Source organism: Theropithecus gelada, chromosome 2 (genome assembly GCF_003255815.1).
Source record: "Theropithecus gelada isolate Dixy chromosome 2, Tgel_1.0, whole genome shotgun sequence".
NCBI lineage: Eukaryota > Metazoa > Chordata > Mammalia > Primates > Cercopithecidae > Theropithecus > Theropithecus gelada.
Genome location: NC_037669.1, coordinates 40,175,906 through 40,196,939, shown reverse-complemented (window position 1 = coordinate 40,196,939; position 21,034 = coordinate 40,175,906). Strand labels below are relative to the sequence as shown.

At 43.8% G+C, this 21,034-nt stretch overlaps 1 protein-coding gene across 1 annotated transcript in view; it reads left to right on the top strand.

Moving 5' to 3' along the window:
* Positions 1-8,164: 8,164 nt before the first annotated feature.
* GPR156 (G protein-coupled receptor 156) overlaps positions 8,165-21,034 on the top strand; it is a 129,821-nt gene continuing 116,951 nt past the window's right edge. Inside the window, exon 1 of the mRNA XM_025375799.1 lies at positions 8,165-8,231. The gene's annotated coding sequence lies outside the window, so the exon portion shown is untranslated. The remainder of the gene's footprint in view (positions 8,232-21,034) is intronic.

Below are 21,034 nucleotides of genomic sequence, written 5' to 3'. Positions count from 1 at the left end.
AGAATGTCATTGGTAGTTTAATAGGGATAGCATTGAATCTATAAGTTGCTTTGGGCATTATAGCCATTTTAATGACACTGATTCTTCCTATGCATGAGCACGGAATGTTTTTCTATTTGTTCATGTCATCTCTGATTTCTTTGAGCAGTGTTTTATAATTCTCATTGTAGAGATGTTTCACCTCTCTGGTTAGCCATATTCCTAGGTATTTTATTTTTGTGTGTGTGGCAATTGTGAATGGAACTGCCTTTCTGATTTGGTTCTCAGTTTGGTTGTTGGTGGTGTATAGGAATGCTAGTAAGTTTTGTACATTGGTTTTACATCCTGCAACTTTTCTGAAGCTGTTTATCAGCTGAAGGAGCTTTTGGGTCAAGACTATGGGGTTTTCTAGATATAGAATCATGTCATCTGCAGATAGTTTGACTTCCTCTCTTCCTATTTGGATGCTCTTTGCTTTGTTTTGCAATTTGTTGAGAGTTTTTAACACGAAGGGATATTGAATTTCATTGAAAGCTTTTTCTGCATCTATTGAGATGATCATGTGGTTTTTGTCTTTAGTTCTGTTCATGAGATGAATCACATTTATGGATTTTCTTGCGTTGAACCAACCTTGCATCCTGGGGATGAAGCCTATTTGGTCATGGTGGATTAGCTTTTTGATGTGCTGCTGGATTCAGTTTGCCAGTATTTTATTGAGGATGTTTGCATTAATGTTCATCAGGGATATTGGCCTCAAGTTTTCTTTTTTTGTTGTATCTCTGACAGATTTTGGTAGCAAGATGATGCTAGCCTCACAGAATGAGTTGGGGAGAAGCCCCTCCTCCTCACTTTTTTGGGAATAGTTTCTGTAGGAATGGTCTCAAACTCCTGACCTCAAATGATCCACCTTTCTTGACTTCCTAAAGTGCTGGCATTACAGAGCCACCGAGCTCTGCCTGATTTTTGTTATTTCTTGTTTTCTGCTAGCTTTGGAGCTGATTTGTTCTTGCTTCTCTAATTCTTTCTGTCATGATGCTAAGTTGGTAATTTGATATCTTTCTAACTTTTTGATGTGAGTGCTATGAATTTCCCACTTAATACTGCCTTAGCAGTGTCCCAGATGGTCTGGTATGTTGTATCTTTTTTTTCATTATTTTCAAAAAACTTCTTGATTTCTGCCTTAATTTATTTATTTACTCAAAAGTCATTCAGGAGCATGTTATTTAATTTTTATGGGATTGTATGGTTTTTAGCAGTTTTCATTGTGTTGACTTCTATTTTTTTTTTCTTTCTTTGAGACGGAGTCTTGCTCTGTCACCCAGGCTGGAGTGCAGTGGTACAATCTTGGCTCACTGCAACCTCCACCTCCTGGGTTCAAGCAATTTTCCTGCCTCAGCCTCCTGAGTAGCTGGGATTACAGTGGCGCGCCACCACACCTGGCTAATTTTTGTATTTTTAGTAGAGACAATGTTTCACCATGTTGGTCAGGCTGGTCTCAATTTCTTGACCTCATGATCTGCCCACCTTGGACTCCTGAAGTGCTGGGATTACAGGCATGAGTCACCGCTCCTGGTGACTCCAACTTTTATTTTTATTGTGCTGTGAACCGAGAGTGTGTTTGATATGATTTTGGTTCTTTTACATATGTTGAAGATTGTTTTATGTCCAATTATGTGGTCAATTTGAGAGTATGTGCCATGTGACAATGAGAAGAATGTATATTCTGCTGTTTTGGGGTGGAGACTTCTGTAAAGGTCTATCAGATCCATTTGGTCCAATGTTGAGTTTAGGTGCTGAATGTCTTTGTTAATTTTCTGCCTCAATGATCTGTCTAATACTGTCAGTGGAGTGTAGAAGTCTCCCACTATTACTGCGTGACACTGTATCTCTTTGTAGGTCTTTAAGAGTTTGCTTTATGAATCTGTGTGCTCCTGTGTTGGGTGCACATATATTTAGGATAGTTAGGTTTTCTTGTTGAATCGAACCCTTTACCATTATGGAATGCTCTTCCTTGTCTTTTTTAAATATCTGTCGGTTTAAAATTTGTTTTGTCTGAAATTAGGATTGCAACTCCTGCTTATTTCTGTTTTCCATTTGTTTGGTAGATTTTTCTCCATCCGTTTATTATGAGCCCATGAGTGTCATTATATATGAGATGGATCTCTTGAAGACAGCAGACCATTGGGTTTTGCTTTTTTATCCAGCTTGCTACTCCATGCATTTTAAGCAGGGCATTTAAGTTTACATTCCAGGTTAGTACTGATATGTGTGGATTTGATCCTGTCATTGTGCTGTTAGCTGGTTACTATGTTGGCTTGTGTGTGTGGTTGCTTTACAGTGACCCTGGTCTGTGTAAGTGTGTTTTTGCATAAGCTGGTAGTGGTTTTTCCTTTCTGTATTTAGTGCTCCTTTCAAGATCTCTTGTAAGGCAGGTCCAGTGGTAATGAAGTCCCTCAACATTTGCTTATCTAAAAAGGATCTTATTTCTCCTTCACTTAGGAAGCTTAGTTTGGCTGGATATGAAATTCTTGGTGGAAGTTTTTTCTTTAAGGATGTTAAATATCCCAGCCTGGCAAACATGGTGAAACCCCATCTCTATGAAAAATACAAAATTAGTTGGGCATGGTGGCGGGTGTCTGTAATCCCAGCTATTTGGGAAGCTGAGGCAGGCACATCACTTGAATCTGGGAGGCGGAGGTTGCAGTGAGCTGGGATTGCACTCCAGCCTGGGCGACAGAGTGATACTCCATCTCAAAAAAAAAAAAAAAAAAAATTGTTGAATATAGACCCCCCAATTTCTTCTGGCTTATAGGGCTTCAGCTGAGAGGCCCACTGTTAGCCTGATTGGGATCCCTTTGTAGGTAAACTGCCCTTTCTCTCTAGCTGCCTTTAACATTCTTTCTTTCATTTCAACCTGGGAAAATCTGATGATTATGTGTCTTGGGGATGATCTTCTTGTGTAGACTCTTGCAGAAGTTTTCTGTATTTCCTGAATTCAACTGTTGGCCTCTCTAGCAAGGTTGGGGAAGTTTTCATGGACAATATTTTGAAATATATTTTCCAAGTTGTTTGCTTTCTCCCCCTCCCTTTCAAGTAGGCCAGTGATTCATAGATTTGGACTCTACATAATCCCATACTTCTCAGAGGTTTTGTTCACTCCTTTTTATTATTTTTTTCTTGATTTTTGTCTGACTGTCTTATTTCAGAGAACCAGTCTTCAAGTTCTTAGATTCTTTCCTCAGCTTGGTTTATGCTCCTGTTAATATTTGTAATTGCATTGTGAAATTCTTTGTTGTTTTTGTTTTTGTTTTGAGATGGAGTCTTACTCTGTCACCCATTGCACTCCAGGCTGGAGTGCAATGGTGTAATCTTGGCTCACTGCAACCTCCACCTCCTGGATTCAAGCGATTCTCCTGCCTCAGCCTCCCAAGCAGCTGGGATTACGGGTGTGCACCACTACACCCAGCTAATTTTTTAGCTAATTTTTGTATTTTTAGTAGAGACGGGGTTTCACCATGTTGCCCAGGCTGGTCTCGAACTCTTGACCTCAGGTGATCCACCCACCTCAGCCTCCCAAAGTGCTGGGATTACAGGCATGAGCCACCATGCCCGGCCTGTTTTTTTGTTTGTTTGTGTGTTTGTTTGGAGACAGAGTCTTTCTCTACCACCTAGACTGGAGTGCAAATGGCTCACTGAAACCTCCACCTCCCAGGTTCAAGTTATTCTCCTGTCTCAGCCTCCCAAGTAGCTAGGATTACAGGCACTTGCCACCATACCTGCCTAATTTTTGTATTTTTAGTAGGGATGCGGTTGCACCATATTAGCCAGTCTGGTCTTGAACTCCTGACCTCAGGTGATCTGCCCACCTCAGCCTCCCAAAATGCTGGGATTATAGGCTTGAGCCACTGTACCTGACCCACATTGTGAAATTCTTGTATTGTGTTATTCGGCTCTGTCAGACCCATTAGGTTCTTCTTCATACTGGCTATTTCATCCTTCAGCACCTGTATTACTTTATTGTAATTCTTATTTTCCTTGGATTGGGTTTTGCCATCTTCCTGAATCTTGATGATCTCTTTGTTCCTATCTATATTTTGATTTCTATTTTTGTTATTCCAGCCAGTTCAGCCTGGTTAAGAACTCTTGCTGGAGAACTGGTGTTATCGTTTGGAGGATGTATGATACTCTGGCCGTTTGAGTAACTGGAGTTCTTGCATTGGTTCTTTCTCATCTCTGTGTGTGGGTGTTCATTTAACTGCAATGTAGATTGACTACAGTCAATAGACTTCTTTTTTGGATGTTTTCACTGTGCTGAGGCTTTGCGTAGGGTCTTTATTTGAAGCTGACTTCTTGTCTCTGGTTTCAGGAGTGGGTATGTTAGTGAGATATTTTTGGTGTTGAAGCTTTGGGGTGTGATCCTGCAGGTGACACTTAGGCTTACTGGTCAGTTGGTAGACTTCTGCTCCTGTATGTTTCTTCACAGTTGCAGCTGTGTTTCCTCTCAGTGCTCTGAAAGTGTGGGTTCCTCTCTCCCTTGAGTGCTGGCTGTAGTTCACGACTTAGCATTCCTGGACTGCCCACTACCACTCTGGAGTGATCTCAGTGTTTATGTTCCTTCCCTGGCTTAGAAGTAGCAGAGGAAGAGATCTTAGTAGGTGTTGTGGCCAAGGGTCATTTGCTTGACTCCTGGGAGCTCTACCCCCAGAGAAATGCCGGTTACCAATTGCTCAGTGCAATCAGCCCAAGATGGAGGGTTCGTGCTTTGGACCCAAGCCAGGGGTTCCCTGTCTGGTAAGTGGTGTGGAATCCGTGGGAGATGGACCGGCCTCCTTTCTTTGGTCTATTGCAGCTTGTTGGTATGGAGAAGGCACTTAGGGTCTTTGCTCCTTCTTTAGTGCAAGGGTGGCAAGGGGAGTTCCATGGCAGAGGCAGTGGCTGAGAGGTTTTCAGTTGCCCCTGGAGGCACGGTCCTGGGAGTCACTGAGTTGGTATTGGCTGGATAGCTCTGGTGGGGAGTAGCTGGAAGCCCAGGCCTGGAGGACCTGCCCAGTGAGGAGATATGGAAACGGGCACCTACAAAACAGTCTGGCCACTTTTCTATAGGGCTGCTCTGGTATGCTTAGGGCCTGCTCCAGTCCCTAGTCACCTCAGATTTTCCAGAACCTGGAGGTGTCCCCAGTGAAGGCTGTGACACGGCAAAGATGGCAGCCTGTCCCTCCCCCTGGGAGCTTTGTCCCAGGGAGGTATGGACCTGTTGCTGGCCCAAAGGCACCTGTAGGAAGTGGCTGAAGACCCTGTTTGGGAGGTTCCACCCAATGAGGAGGAACAGGCTGGGGACCACTTAAAAAAGCAGTCTGGTCATGTTTCTGTATAGCAGCTGTGCTGTGCTGGAGGTCCACTTCAGCTCCTGGTCACCTCAGACACTCCACAACCCAAAGGCTGGAAGAGCTAAGTCACCCAGACAGCAAAGATGGCAACCTAGCCCTCCCTCTAAGATTGCCATCCCAGGGGGAATTCAGATCTCTGTCACAGCTGAAGAGCTCAGGCGGGGTGGCTGGAGGCTCTGATTGGGAGGTCACACCCAGTGAGTAGGAATGGGATTGGGCACCCACTTAAAGCAGCAGTCTGGCCACATTTTGGTGAGCATCTGTGCTGTGCTGGGGCATCCCTGCTGCCCCAGGTCGTCTCAGACTCTCCAAACCCTGAAGGCTGGAACAGCTAAAGCTCCTGAACAGCAAAGATGTTGGCCTATCCCTCCCCTGGGAGCTCCTTCTTAGGCAGGTGCTATGTCGCTACTGGTAGCTGGCTGGAATTCCAAGCCAGTGGGTCTTATCTTGTGTGAGGTGTTGTAGAAGTCGGCCCTTTGGGCTGTTGCTGCTCAGCCCTCTGGATTCAGCCTCTTTCCTAGGAGTGTGAACGGGAATCTAAACTCCCTCTTTGTGGGAGATGCAGCTACTTTTGCCAGAAAGCCCAAATATCTAAGGCTCCAGTGTGCCTGAGTGGCTGCTCTGCTGAGACTCCATGTAGCCCTGTCTGGCAGACTGAAGACTGAAGGCCCTGCTGCTGGTGGAGTGGATTCACAAGGAGATCTCCTGACAGGAGGGTTGCAAAGATCTGTGGCAGAAGCATGGTTTCCGGGGTCGCTCATTCACTTACCATTTCCCTGGGCAGGGGAAGATCCCCTGGCTCCCTGATGCTCCTAGATGGGATGTTGTCCTGTCTTGCTTTTCCTTGCTCTCTGCGGGTCAAGTTGTTTCCTTGATTAATCCCAATGCAAGTACTCGGATGTTTCAGTTGAAGGTGTTGTATCTACTCGTCCCTTCTGTTCCTCTCCGTGAGAGCCACGCACATTACCTGCTTCTGGTCATCCATCTTGGCCACTCCCCGTCCTTGTGAAAGTTTACACTGTATTACAATTGCACAGGAAAGTTACTGCAGATTTGGGAGTGGGACAGAGGATAGAGGATGTTGGCTGGTTTTGTCAAGAAAGTGACATTCTTAAGTCTGTGTTGGTAGTGGGGATAGGAGGCAAGAAAATCAGTTAGGAAATTATTGAAACAATTCAGTCCCAGATAATCAAAGCCTATCAAGAGCAGCAGTGTGAGAATGCTGAGAAGGGGACAGTTTCCAGAAACATCTCAGAGGTAAACATGGCAGGCCTGGAAGATGAAAACCTTCAGTGCCTGGCAACTGAGGGGTTGGAAATATTCCAATCTGAGAAAAGAGAACACTGGGACTGGAGGTGGGGGCCAAGCTGGGAGAAAGATTTCAATATCTTGCAGAATATAGAGAGGGGTTGATGAGAGTAACAGGTGAAGAGCCCAGGGGAATTCCCAGGTAAAATAAAAGCCCCACAGAGATCAGAAGGGCAAATCCTCAGTGTAGAACCACAGACGTGAAGATTTGGCTCTAGACTCTGAAGTCACCTCTCCTAGGGAAAAAAGATGGACCCAGGCCTTTTTAACTCAGGGAGCCCCCAGGGAGGAGACAGATGGTCCTCCTCAGTTTCTGCACGTTCCAAGTGAAAGGGTCTGGCTGCGTAGAATGAGAGATCTGGAGAGTCCTGGGTAAAATCTCAGATGTAATTCTTTCTCCTGAGAAACCAGCTTTTTGCTTACTGCCTTGAGGAAAACCTTGTCTATCCTTCTTTCTTCCTCTCGTTTTCTCCCTCAGTAGAATTCCGTGAAAAGAAGTCTTTGGGTATCCCAGTGTGTAAAACAGCTAAGAACGTCGCCACTGTCTTGTCCCAGTGGGGTCTGCGGGCCTGGCCTCTATCTTCCCCTCCTCTACAACTAAAGATTTCCTCTGGGCAGCTGTAAAAATGTGGAATGTCCTAATGCACGTAGATACGTCCGACATTTTAAAATAAATGAAACTTAAATATAGTATGGAAAGTCTAAGTGGATTCCCAGGACCCTTTCCAGGTCTCCCCTCTATGTTTCTCCTTGAGGGTGTCTTAAACACAACACCTCACACATATTTTTAAGCGGAAGACAGTGGGCTGGGTGCGAACATCTTGTTTGTGGTCTCCTGTTAGCATTCTTGGAAAAAGAAACGTACTTGTCTGATTATAAAATAAGCAAAAACTCAACGTAAAGAATCTGGCAATCCCAGAGAGTACAAAATAAGAAAACTAATTGGTAACTCCGACCCTACTCCAGAAATAAAAATGAGCATTCGCGGAGAATCCTTCCAGTCTCCTTACCGAGGCCGACTAGGGACCCGAACCTGAAGCTCCTCGCCCCGGGGCCAGCTCGGCAGCCTCTGGCTCGAGGCCCGGGAAGGGGCGCTGAGGGGAAGGCGCCCCCCAGGGAAGGTCTCTGAGGAGACGGCCGGAGGCGGGGCCTCCCCAGGGGACTCGGCGGCCAAGCCAGGAGAAAGAACCGAGGAGCTGGAGGAGCCGCGCGGCGCGTGTTGTTTGCAAGGTCTCGGAGCCCTCCCGGCCCTCGCGGGAGAGCGGGGTCGAGGCGCGCCACGCGGGCGGCGCCAGGGAGGGGCGGGCAGGCGTGGCTCAGCCAGTGCCCCGGCCAGAGGCGCCCCGCGCCCCGCGCTCACCTCAGAGGCAGGCGCCGCCGTCCCGCCGCCTCCACGCCCGGCTCCCGGCGCGGCGATGGGCGCAGGCCCCTGTCTCTGCCCCGGCCCGCCCCTTCCCGCCCCTTCCAGGCCCGCGAACCCGCGAGACGCTGGGGAACCGTGGGGTTCCTGCACATAGCAGCGGGCTTGGCGCTTCCCGGCGGTCTGACACCGATGAGGTGAGCACAGAGACCTTAAGGATCCACAGAACTTCCAACAGTTAATTATTAAGTGAAAGTGGAAAGAGGGAGGGGCTTTCTCTCCTTTCCAGAATCTGGGCAGTTTCTTTGGAACCGATAAAGAAATTCTCTTACGAACTTGAGGTGAGCACGGATCACTCATCAGGGATGCGAGTGGCAATTTCAGTGAAAGAGGCGGGAGAGTACTGTAATTTGGTGTGAAGATGGGGCCGTGGGTTTTCTGCTGAATAAGCGACAGCCTGTGCTGAAAATGAGAGATCCCGAAACAGTTTCCCACCGCCTGTAGACTTTCCAGAGTCTCCTCACGCCGAATCTGCTTTGCAGGGCATGTTCACCCCCAGGCTGCAGACTGGCGGGCACGATGGGCTCCCCCATGGGGATTGCAAAGTCCTGAAAAGGGACAATTTTATTGCACTGCGTCTGTTGAACTGCGTTGCTTCTGGGCATGAGGGAGTCACCTGGAAGCTGCAGCATCCTTGTACCCTGGCAAGCAGCCCTTTCCAAGTTAGCTGTGTCAGAAACTTGAGGCCTCTAGGTAGAACTCAAGGTATCCATGTGCTCGTGAAGAATACAAACCTTGAGGTTTTTAAAATCGAATTTTGTTAAGATTTCAGGATAGAAATCTGGGAAGAGAAGTCATGGCACGGCATAACTTACCCCTTTGTTGGTTTTCTAGGTAACATGCATGCTGGAATTAGAGATAAATGATGTCCTAGCCTATCATGAAATGTCTTTCCTGGTGTAGTTCTTTAAACCAGGATATGGAGGATAACATTACATTTTTGCATCCTAGGTAAAAGGGAAAGATTTTCAGATGGGGGTTACACAGTGGGAGAAATTATTGATATAGTTGTATTAGGCAGCAAGGCCTGCAAAGAAAAACTTATTTTTCTCCACCAGTGAGTGAATTCTGCATAGAGTGTCTCCTCGCAGTCTGGTTAGCAGCCCGGCTTGCAAAAACAGTGCTTCTTTCATTGCTGCAGGTGGAGCAAATGGGCTTGTGGATAAATGGCTAAGGAAGCATTTGCTTATAGGTTAAGGCAATTTGAGTCTGGAGAATAAAGTGCTTTAGCAGGCTTTGCTTGAGTTAGGGGTCCCTTGGGAGGAATAGAGGTGGCTTTCTGTTCCCCATTTTGCCAGCCTAATTCCTCTTCAGGGACACCACTGTCTCTGGAATGTTCCCTCTATTTCCCTTTCTCTTCCACCCCCAGCTTTTAGCTTCTCCCCATTCCCCAGTAAAGTCTAGAATTGAGCCTAGTCAGAGTCAAAGTTGTGATAGCCTGGGGATATACAACTTCAAGCCTCGTGAAGGCAGAAATGAGACCTAGGAGAGACCCAAGATGGGTGAGATGAAACAACTTCCAGCCTAGAAGGCTCTCAAAAGAGTGGAAAAATAATGATTGAGGGAAATGTTATCTGGAAAGGAGAATAGGTGCTTAAGTGTTTGTTTCCAGCTGAGGGTTTTAATATTTCCATTTTTGTTGTTTAACCATAAGGGAATTTCCATATAGGGTAGGAGAAGGATGAGACCTTCTCTGAAAACTGCATCCTTCTCCCTGAATTTGCATTTTATTACATTCTCATGTAGGTTTCAGAGATTAATTGGGAGAAGGGGGAGAGAGGAAAGAAGCCAGAGGCTCTGACATGCTACAGAAACAGTGCAACATGGACTGACGGGCTGCAAAGGTGGATTTGGGCGTTGAAAGGAATGTTCTGCATTTAGTTAAAAAAAAAAAATCAGAGCCTTTATTTTGCAAAGGTCTTGGGAATCAGAACATTCATGTTTAGTTGCTGATGAATTTTGCCTGATAAAGGATGCAAATCACTATCTCACCTTTTTTCTCCAGTACTTTATTATGAAAAATTTTAGGCATACAAAGATGTTACCTACCTCTCATTTTATAAACTTATTATCTTAAACTTGTTAATAAAAATCAGTGTTTAGAATCCATTCATATGTGATCTGGTCCTGGACAGAGCTTGAATCAGAAGGTGTTTCAGATATAGATGTGTGAAGGATATTAACATTTTAAGAAAAAAATACGGATCTTATTCTTCTGACTTTCCCATAAGAATCTTGAGCAGACCCCTTAACTGCCTTCTTTTTCCCATTCTTAAAATATCAGTCAGTTGGATGATATCACTCCCTTGCTTAACACCCTCCAATGGCTTCCCCTCACACTGAATAACATTTAACTCTCCACCAGGGCTTGTGATCTGGTCTGGTGACCTTATATTCTATGCCCATCCTCTCGCTTACCATTGTCCTTGCTCTTCCCTCTGCCTGAACACTCTTCCTTCAGACACTGCCACTGCTTCTTTTCTCAGCCCATTCTGGTTTCTTTTCATACTCTCCAGAATGATGGCCACCCGATCTAAAACAGCCTGTGGTCACTCCCTGTCCTCTGACCCTGCTTTATCCTTCTTCATGGCACTTAGCACTCCCTGACACTATATAGTATATGTGTTTCCTTATTAATTGGGCATATTCCCCACTCTAATGTAAACTCCATCAAGACAAGGAATTTTTTTGTCTTATTTATGGCTGTGTTCCTGTTTGGTGTATTATGAGCAATTAATAAATAACTGTTGGATTAATTAGGTAATTAAATTACACAAATAAAGCATTGACTCCCATAAGGGTGGCAGAACCCTTAGTAAAATACTAGAAGTCCTTTCAGGTAATTTGTAATTCAAGTTCATCAATATTTGATAGGTAAATGATGACCCTGGAGATCAGTGGCCTCTTTTATGCTTGCAGCACTTCTCAGCTGAGTCCTTTGCTAATAGCTAGGCCAGTTTTGACAAACCCACATCCCAAACAAGACATAAAATATTTCAGTCACAGAACTTTTCCTCATGTCTCTTTCTAGTCACCCCCACCATAAAGAAGCAGCAAACCTTGTTCTGATTTCTAATATCATAGATTAGTGTTGCTGGTTCCTGAACTTCATATAAGTGCAATTACACAGTATGTGCTCTGGTGTTTGGCTTCTTTTCCACACAATGTCTGTGATATTCATCTGTGCCATTGTGTGTATCAGTAGTTCATTTCTTTTTATTCCAAGGTAGTGTTCATTGTATGAATATTGACCATGTGTTTATACGTTCTCTGTTTGATAGATACTTGGGTTGTTGCTAGTTTGTGACAATTTTGAACAAAGCTGCTGTGAACCTATAAGGGGTCTGCCTCATCTTGAGTCTTCTGTACTTTATATGAAAATCTTCCTTTGTGCCACCAGTGTGGAGAGAAGTATGGTGATGTTATGGGGGCTGTGACCGATATAGCAGCCTGCATGCACCCCAGCCAGTGCTCTCTGTAGACAGCGCTGCTGGGAGCTGACCTGCTTCCCACTTTAGAGGGAGAGCACTTGGAAAATGAGTGTCTAACAAATTAGCGAGCCCTCCAGTGCACTCTTAAGTGCTTTAAATCCTTGAAAGAGACACTGTAGAATGCCTGCTGCCATCGCTGTTGTATTTGCCTCCTCTTCTCAGGTTCCCCATCCCAGTACAAGTTGACTGTAATCAGCCTCTGAGTATTATGCTACTGAGGGGTTTAAACATTCATGAGCAAGAGTCTTGTTCAGAGCCTAATAAAATATTTATGTGTTTCCATGGGGCATTGGTTTCCATCTAGACTTCTCAAGGCGTTTTTCTGAGATGTGTGTCATAATTGTGAACTCAGACAGTGATCAGTGATACGGCCCTGTGTTATTAAACCCCACCACACAGAGCACCTTGCTTTCTAGGGATGGAGAAGAATGAGCACACAGAAAAATGGACATGAATAGTGTCTAGATCAGGAGAAAGACTACATGTACTGATAAAAAATGGCTTGAGTAAAGAGGGGTCTGTTAATATAGTACCAACAAAGGTATGAATCCAGAGAGGAGAGTGAAAAGAACTTGTTAAAATGAGAGGAATGCTGGGATGCATTCATTGCACGTGGAAGAATGGGAGACTCAGCATTGTAAAATGCATAGTTCCTTTGACATTCATGTGGATGAGGCTCATATGAGACTACTGTGCTCAGTGCTATAATTATCACAACCTGCTATGAGAGGATGAGAGTAGAAGTGGAGGCTAGGCAGCGTTTCCAGGTAGAGCGAGAGAGCTATTCCAGGAGAAGTCAACATTTCCCTTCAAGGAAGAAGTGGCTTTGAGTCAGGTTCTGAAGGAGGCGTGCTTTTTGACTGGCAGCTGCGGTGTGGAAGGGCTTTTCCAGAGAGACAGAATAACATGATTGAGTGAGGGCCAAAGTGCCAGTGTGGTGTGAGTAAGGAGAGAAGGTGGGTGGATGAGGGTCAGGGCAGGGTTGCAACAAGAGATAAAGCAGGAGAGCTAAAGGCTAGCTTATGAAGGCCACAGGAGGATGGACTTTGGTCTATTTGCTGGAGGGCCGTGTAACTTTCGGCCAGAGATTGGCTTATATTTTGAGCAGTTCTTGGGAAGTATATCCACCCTAGGCAAGGCCTTGAGGTACCTTTATGTCCAAGGCACTTCCAGAATATTCAGCTGTGTCTAAAACAGTATGAATACTCTGTGTGGTCTACTCTAAGAGAGGTAAACCAGAGGTGGCCAGATACACTCAGTATACTCCTAGGACTGACCAGAAACAGGCCTCACCAGGCACCTTTCTGCCCCCAGCCCACAAACACTCAGAATATTCTGAGTCAGATTGAATCCACAGCATCCTTTAGGCTTCCTCATGACTACTTTGCCTCAGCTTGGGGAGTTGCAATGATCTAAGTATCCCCTTATCACCTGAACAGAAATCTGGGCCAGTATACCTCAGACATGGGTTGCCAGGCAACTGAGGGCTAAGTGATGAGGCTGGCCAATCATCCCCACAAAGCCCAGGTCTGCTTTGACCAGGCCATCAGGCTCTGACCAGAGAGGCAACTCGGGGGTTGAGGTCATGCAGACTGATGACCTGGAGACAAAACTGCCAGGCCCCTTCCATATGTCTTCTTTCTTTGGGTTGCAGATTCCTATTCAAAAATGCCTCAGGATATTTATTTTTTAACCCATAATAAAAATAGTGAAGTAGGGAGGAGTGTTGAACATGTCAATCATCTATACCTTATGTTGTCATTGGGAAGAAATAACTGTGGAAACGATTGTCCCCCGGGAAAGTCAGTCTTCAGTCTTGCAATGAGGAGCTTTGCGTATGTAGAGATTAGCTAGAAAGCTCTGGAGTTCTGATGGTGAGAAGGGATTTCTTGGGTCAAGGATAGGAAAGGGCAAGGGAGGACCTTCATGATTCTGCCCAGAGCTTTGCTGGTTGGAATTGCTCTTCTGCTGCCATGGGTAGCATGGGGTTTCAGTGACTGAAAACACCCAGGAAAGTATGCTGTGAGTCTTCATGTTGCCATCTGCCTACACTGGAATGTCAGACCATCAGTCAGCACTGCCACCTCTCCATCTTGAGTTTCTAAGAGTTATTGAGAAAACCTTGAAAGGGAAGGCAGAAGTAGATGTCTTAATTAGGGCAATGCCAAGGTCCTAAAGGTGTGGTCTAGGTTGAAGGTGTGGTAAGGGCCTGAAGGCATTGGTCTGGCCGTACTTCAGACCAAAAAAGTCTTTCTTGGCTCTTATCTAAAATATTCCTGATTTTCTGCCTGAGGTGGAATCTCTCAAGTGCTGCGTTAATCAGTCTTTTGGCTGAACAGGTAAATAGGGTTCATGCTTAATTGAGTGCCTTTTCTTTTTTTTAAAGTTTCAGCTTTTATTTTACATTAAGAGGATACATGTGTAGGATTGTTACATGGGTACATTGGACCCAGGTCATAAACACAGTACCCAATAGGTAGTTTTTCAACCCACGTCTCCTCCCTCCCTTCCCCTTCTAGTAGTCTGCAGTATCTGTCATTCCTGCATTTATGTCCCTGTGAAAACATGTGGTATTTTGTTTTCTGTTCCTGCATTAATTCACTTAGGATAGGCCTCCAACTGCATCCACGTTGCTGCAAAGGACATGATTTCATTCTTTTTTATTCTTGGTGTTTATGTAGCACATTTTCTTCATCCAGTACACTGTTGATGAGCACCTAGGTTGATTCCATGTCTTTGCTATTGTGAATAGTGCTGTGATGCACATATGCATGCATGTGTATTTATGGTGGAATGATTTATATTTCTTTGAATATATACCCAGTAATGGGATTACTGGGTTGAAGGTAATTCTGTGTTTAAGATTTTTGAGAGATCTCCAAACTCCCTTCCACAGTGGTTGAACTAATTTACATTCCCACCAACAACGTATGTGTTCCCTTTTCTTCACAGCCTTGCCAGGATCTGTTGTTTTTCTGACTTTTTAATAATAGCCATTCTGACTGGTGTGAGATGGTATCTTATTGTGGTTTTATTTGCATTTCTCTGATGGTTAGTGATGCTGAGCATGTTTTCATGTTTGTTGGCCACACTTGTATGCCTTCTTTTAAGAAGTGTCTTTTCATGTCTTCTGCCTGCTTTTTAATGGAGTTGTTTTTTGCTTGTTGATTTGTTTAAATTTCTTATGTATTCTGGATATTAGACCTTTGTCAGATGCATAGTTTGTGAATATTTTCTCCCATTCTGTAGGTTGTTTACTCTTTTGATGGTTTCTTTTGCTGTGCAGAAGATCTTTAGTTTAATTAGGTCCCACTTGTCAATTTTTGTTTTTGTTGCAATTCTTTGTGGGGACTTGGCCATAAATTCTTTGCCAAGGCCAATGTTGATAAGGGTATTTCCTAGGTTTTCTTCTATGATTTTTATAGTTTGAGGTCTTACGTTTAAATCTTTAATCCATTTTTAGTTAGTTTTTGTATACAGTGAAAGGTAAGGGTCTAGTTTCATTCTTCTGCATATGGCTACCAGTTATCCCAGCACCATTTATTGAAAAGGGAGTCCTGTCTCCATTGCTTGTTTTTGTCAGCCATGTTGAAGATCAGATGGTTATAGGTGTGCAGCCTTATTTCTGAATTTTGTATTCTGTTCCATTAGTCTGTGTGTCTATTTTTGTACCAGTACCACGCTGTTTTGGCTATACTCTAGCAAATTCTTTGAAATTAGTGAAAATAGGGACACAATTTATGAAGACCTCTGGGATGTAGCCAAAGCAATGTTAAGAGGAAAGTTTATAGCCATAAATGCCTTCCTCAAGAAGCTAGAAAGATCTCACATTAACAATATAACTTTGAATTTAAAGGAACTACAAAAAGGACAAACCAACCCCAACTCTAGCAGAAGAAAAGAAATAACTAAAATTGAAGAAAAACTTAATGAAAATAAGATGCAAAAATCCATATGAAAGATCAATGAAACACAGAATAGGCTATTTGAAAAAATAAATAAGCTTGATAGACTGCTAGCTGGGTTAATAAAGCGGGAGGAAAGAGAGAGAGAGAGAGAGAGAGAGAGGATCCAAATAAGTACAATAGAAATAACAAAGATGACATTACAACTGATCCTACAGAAATACAAAAGACCCTTGGAGAAAACTATGAACAATTCTATGCACACAAATTAGAAAATCTAGAAGAAATCAATCAATTCCTGGAAACAATCTCCCAAGATTGAATCAGGAAGAGATTGAAGTCCTGACTAGATCAACATCAAACTCTGAAATTGAATCAGTAATAATAATAATAATAGCCGGGCGCGGTGGCTCAAGCCTGTAATCCCAGCACTTTGGGAGGCCGAGACGGGCGGATCACGAGGTCAGGAGATCGAGACCATCCTGGCTAACACGGTGAAACCCCGTCTCTACTAAAAAATACAAAAAACTAGCCGGGGGCGGTGGCGGGCGCCTGTAGTCCCAACTACTCGGGAGGCTGAGGCAGGAGAATGGCGTGAACCCGGGAGGCGGAGCTTGCAGTGAGCTGAGATCCGGCCACTGCACTCCAGCCTGGGCGGCAGAGCGAGACTCCGTCTCAAAAAAAAAAAAATAAAAAAAAAAAAAAAAATAATAATAATAATAAACCCAACCAACCATAAAAAGCCCTGGACCAGATGGATTCACAGCCACATTCTATGAGACATACAAAGAAGAACTAATACCAATCCTACTAAAACTTACAGAAAATAGAGGAGCAGGGGCTCCTCCCTAATTCATCCCATGAAGCCAGCATCAGCCTAACATTCAAATCTGGCAGAGATACGATGAAGAGATCTGATTTTTGTGCCTATGTTCAGACCAATATCCCTGATATTGACACAAAAATCCTCAACAAAATACTAGCAAACCAAATTCAGCAGAACATCAAAAAGTTAATTCACCATGATCAAGCAGGCATTATTCCTGGGATGCATGGTTGGTCTGTAATAAATGTGAGTCACCATATAAACAGAATTAAAAGCAAAAACCATATGATCATCTGTGTCATCTCAATAGACACAGAAAAAACTTTTGATAAAATCCAACATCTCTTCATGATAAAAACTCTCAACAAACTAGGCATTGAAGGAACATACCTCAAAATAATAAGGGCCATCCCTGATAAACCTACTGCTGACATCATACTGAATGAGCAAAAGCTGGAACCATTCCCCTTGAGAACTGGAATGAGGCAAGGAGCCCACTCTCACCACTCCTATTCAAGGTAGTGCTAGAAGTCCCAGCCAGCACAGTCTGGCAAGATAAAGAAATAAAAGGCATCCAAATAAGAAAAGAAGAAGTTGAACTATCTCCCTTTGCTGACGATATAATTCTATACTTAGAAAACCCCAAAGACTTTTCCAAAAGGCTACTAGAACTAAAAAGGATTTTTAGCAAAGTTTCAGGATACAAAATCAATGTACAAAAATCAGTAGCATTTCTAAACACCAATAGCGTCCAGGCTGAGAGTCGAATCAAGAACATGATCCCATTTACAACAGCTGCAAAGAAAATGAAATACCCAGGAATACAGCAAACCAAAGAGGTGAAAGAGCTCTACAAGGAGAGCTGTAATACACTACTGAAAAAATTAGAAACAATACAAATAAATGGAAAAATATACCATGCTCATGGATTAGAAGAATCAATATCATTAAAATGATCATACTGCCCAAAGCAATGTATACATTCAATGCTATTCCTATCAAACTACTAACATCATTCTCTACAGAATTAGAAAAAAAATTCTAAAACTCATATGGAACCCAAAAAGAGCCTGAATAGCCAAAGCAAGCCTAAGCAAAAGAACAAAGCTAGAGCATCACACTACCTGAGTGCTTTTTCCGAACAGATGTTTCAATGATTCTGTGATTGTTCATGAGCCAGTGATGGCTGCCTGCTTTTGGATGCTGCTAGGATAAATGCAGAAGATCAGAGTAAAGAGGGAGAGGGAAATATAACAGCAGGAGAGAGGAAAAGGGAAGAGAGTAGTGACGTGCTGAGATCGCAGAGGTTGTAGGTACCCAGTTATCTGCAAGTGAGAAACAGGGATAAAAGAAGATCAAATAACTACCCATGGGAATTTTACATGCGAATATTGCTGACTTCCAAGGCAGCTGTGAGGAGAAAGGAAGGGAGGAGACACAAAGGCAGCTGTCACAGTCAGTCTGAGGAATATTAATAAAAACTTGACACACGAAAACACATGGCCATATCACAACAGCCTGGGTCCCAGCAAGGATGTCTGTTCAAACCCCTCTTTCACATTTCCATATATTCATTCATAGTATTAGGTATTTTGCAAGACATTCATTTGCACTTGCAAAGATACACAAATGCAAAGCACTTAAAAGGGTAAACTATCCTAAAATATTAGTGGTGAGATTATAAATGATTATTTGTATTTTTTCAACTTATCTATATTTTTCATGATTGCTTTAAGAAGTGTGAATTTCTGTGATAATCAGAAAAACATTAAGGAGAAAAGGGGTTAAGTAGAGAGACAGAGAAAGAGGCATGGGGTGGGGAGAGAGGATTGCAGAAAAGAAAAATATGTTGGAAGATGAATGAAAAGTTAAATGTTTCACAGACTGCTAACTTGTGCATATCTTTTCTTTATTATTGAATATCATATGTTTATCACCCTCGGAAGAACTGTAAGTACCGACTGGCATGAAACTGAATTGCAAATACTGAGCTAAGTATCACACCTCAAACACCATTGCCTTGGCCAATGCCTTTCTGTGTGTGACATGTGGCTTCCAGTGGTGCTCAAAGTATTTTCCACCAAAGGCTAATACAGAACACTTCAAACCTGGGCAGCAGCCTCTCTCCCACAGAGTTTAATATTTATGCTTGTAGCCACTGGGCCGGCTTTGTGCTTCTCATCTCTGAAGTATGGAACAGGAGCCAACAAAGGCTGTCAATAGTTGGAGTAGTGGGATTTTCCAAGACAAAAGCATGTGTTTGCTGGCTGCTCACTGGCTCAGGCAGCCCCTTGGGAAGCTCTGTGGCTGAGGCTTCAGATAAATAGATGTAGTTTTTGTTTCACAACCACTGACCTTTTCCAGAGGCACTGTTGATTCTGGGCTTTAACTGGCTTCTGTTGAGTGACAGAAGGTGAACCCTCTCTCCAGGAGCAGAAGCTCCTATCTGCTATTAACCACCACGATCAATTCAAAGCAAATGCCAGAGGACCACATACCTCACTGAACTCTGGGGACTAGAGTTACTTGTAGTTATAAGTCTCAATAAATACTTTTTATATTTTAACTTTTGCATTTTTAAGTTATAAAAGTTATACACACTCATTGTAACAAGTCTAGTAAGACAGCAGTATATAAAGAAAATATGGCTGGGTGCAGTGGCTCACCCTATAGTCCCAGCACTTTGGGAGGCCGAAATGGGTGGATCATTTGAGGTCAGGAGTTCAAGACCAGCCTGGCCAACGTGGTGAAACCCCATCTCTACTAAAAATTAGGCCAGGCACAGTGACTCACTTCTGTAATCCCAGCACTTTGGGAAGCTGAAGCGGGTGGATCTCGAGGTCAGGAGTTCAAGACCAGCCTGGCCAAGAGGGTGAAACCCTGTCTCTACTAAAAATACAAAAATTAGCTGGGCGTGGTGGCAGGCACCTGTAATCCCAGCCACTTGGGAGTCTGAGGCCGGAGAATCACTTGAACCCGGGGGGCAGAGGTTCCAGTGAGCTGAGATCCCGCCACTGCACTCCAGCCTGGGTGACAGAGTGAGACTCCGTCTCAAAAAAAAAAAAAAAATTGACCAGGTATGGTAGCTCATGCCTGTAATCCTGGCACTTTGGGAGGCCAAGGCGGGTGGATCATCTGAGGTCAGGAGTTCGAGACCAGCCTGACCAACAAGGTGAAATCCAATCTCTACTGAAAACACAAAAATTAGCTGGACGTGGTGGCAGGCACCTGTAGTCCCAGCTACTCAGGAGGCTGAGACAGGAGAATTGCTTGAACCCAGGAGACGGAGGTTGCAGTGAGCTGAGATTGTGCCACTGCACTCCAGCTTGGGCTACCGAGGGAGACTCCATCTCAAAGAAAAGAAAAAAAAAGAAAGAAAATATAACTAATCTCCACCTTCCCTCACTCCCATCTTTCTGACAAAACCACTATGTAAAGTGCCCAGGCTGGGTGTGCTGGCTGACATCTGTAATCCAAGCACTTTAGGAGGCAGAGGCAGGAGGATAGCTTGAGTCCAGGAGTTCAAAACCAGCATGGACAACATAGTGAAACTCCATCTCTATGGAAAAAAAAAAAAAAGTAGCCAGGTGTGGTAGTGTGCGCCTGTCATCCTAGCTACTTGGAAGGATGAGGTGGAAGGATCGCTTGAACCCAGGAGGTTGAGGCTGCAGTGAGCTGTGATCATGGCACTCTACTCCAGTTTGAGTAACAGAGTGAGACCCTGTCTCACAAAAAAACAGTTTCATGTGTATTCACATGTCATGATCACAGCTCACTGTAGCCTCAACATCTCCAGCTCAAGGGATCCTCCCACCTCAGCCTGCCAAGTAACTGGGACCACAGGCACATGCTACCACACCCATCTAATTTTTAAACATTTTTTATAGAAATGAGTCCTCACTGTGTTGTCCAGGCTAATCTTGAATTCCTAGGCTCAAGTGATCCTCCCACCTCAGCCTCCCAAAGTGCTGGGATTATAGGCATGAGCCACTGCACTCAGCCCCTTCACTCCTTTTCTATGTTTGAACAAACATATGAGTATGTAGACTTATTTTCTGTTGTATGTGAAAATGGAATCATATAATATGTTATTGTTATTTCTTTCATTTTATTTAGTATATATTGTGTAAATTATTCTAGATTAATACATATAATTGATCCAATTTATTATTTTTAATAGCTATCTAATATTCCATTATAGGAAGTTCCATAATTTCTTCCCATTCATTACTTCCCCATTGATAGATATTCATGTTTTTCTTCCAGCTTTTTTTACACAACAAATTATGCCACAATAAACATTCCTGTACTTTGGGTTTTATTTTCATAGGAGGGATTCCCAAAATTGGCATTTTTGGGTCAAAGGGAATACATAATTTTAATTCTCACTGTAGGTCTCCTTTACAGCAGTTGTTTCTTTCCTCCTTTTGTCTTTCTCTCCCCTCTCCCACCACATTTCGCCAGGAGGGCCTGTGTATTTAAGAAGGAAAGCCTGCAGTGAGAACTCCTTTGTGCCAAGTGTGGATTATATCAGCTCAGTGGGGAACGGAGTCTGCAGTATCTCCGTTGCATTGTGTCTCTCTTGCTTTTGGTTGATCCGACTGTTTCCAATTCCCCTTGCTTATTTATCCCATGCTGTGGAATTATACATGGTCTTCAGCTGTGGCAGGAGCATCTGAGGGGTGGGTTTTTGGGAGGGGTGTCCTTTCAGAGAGAAT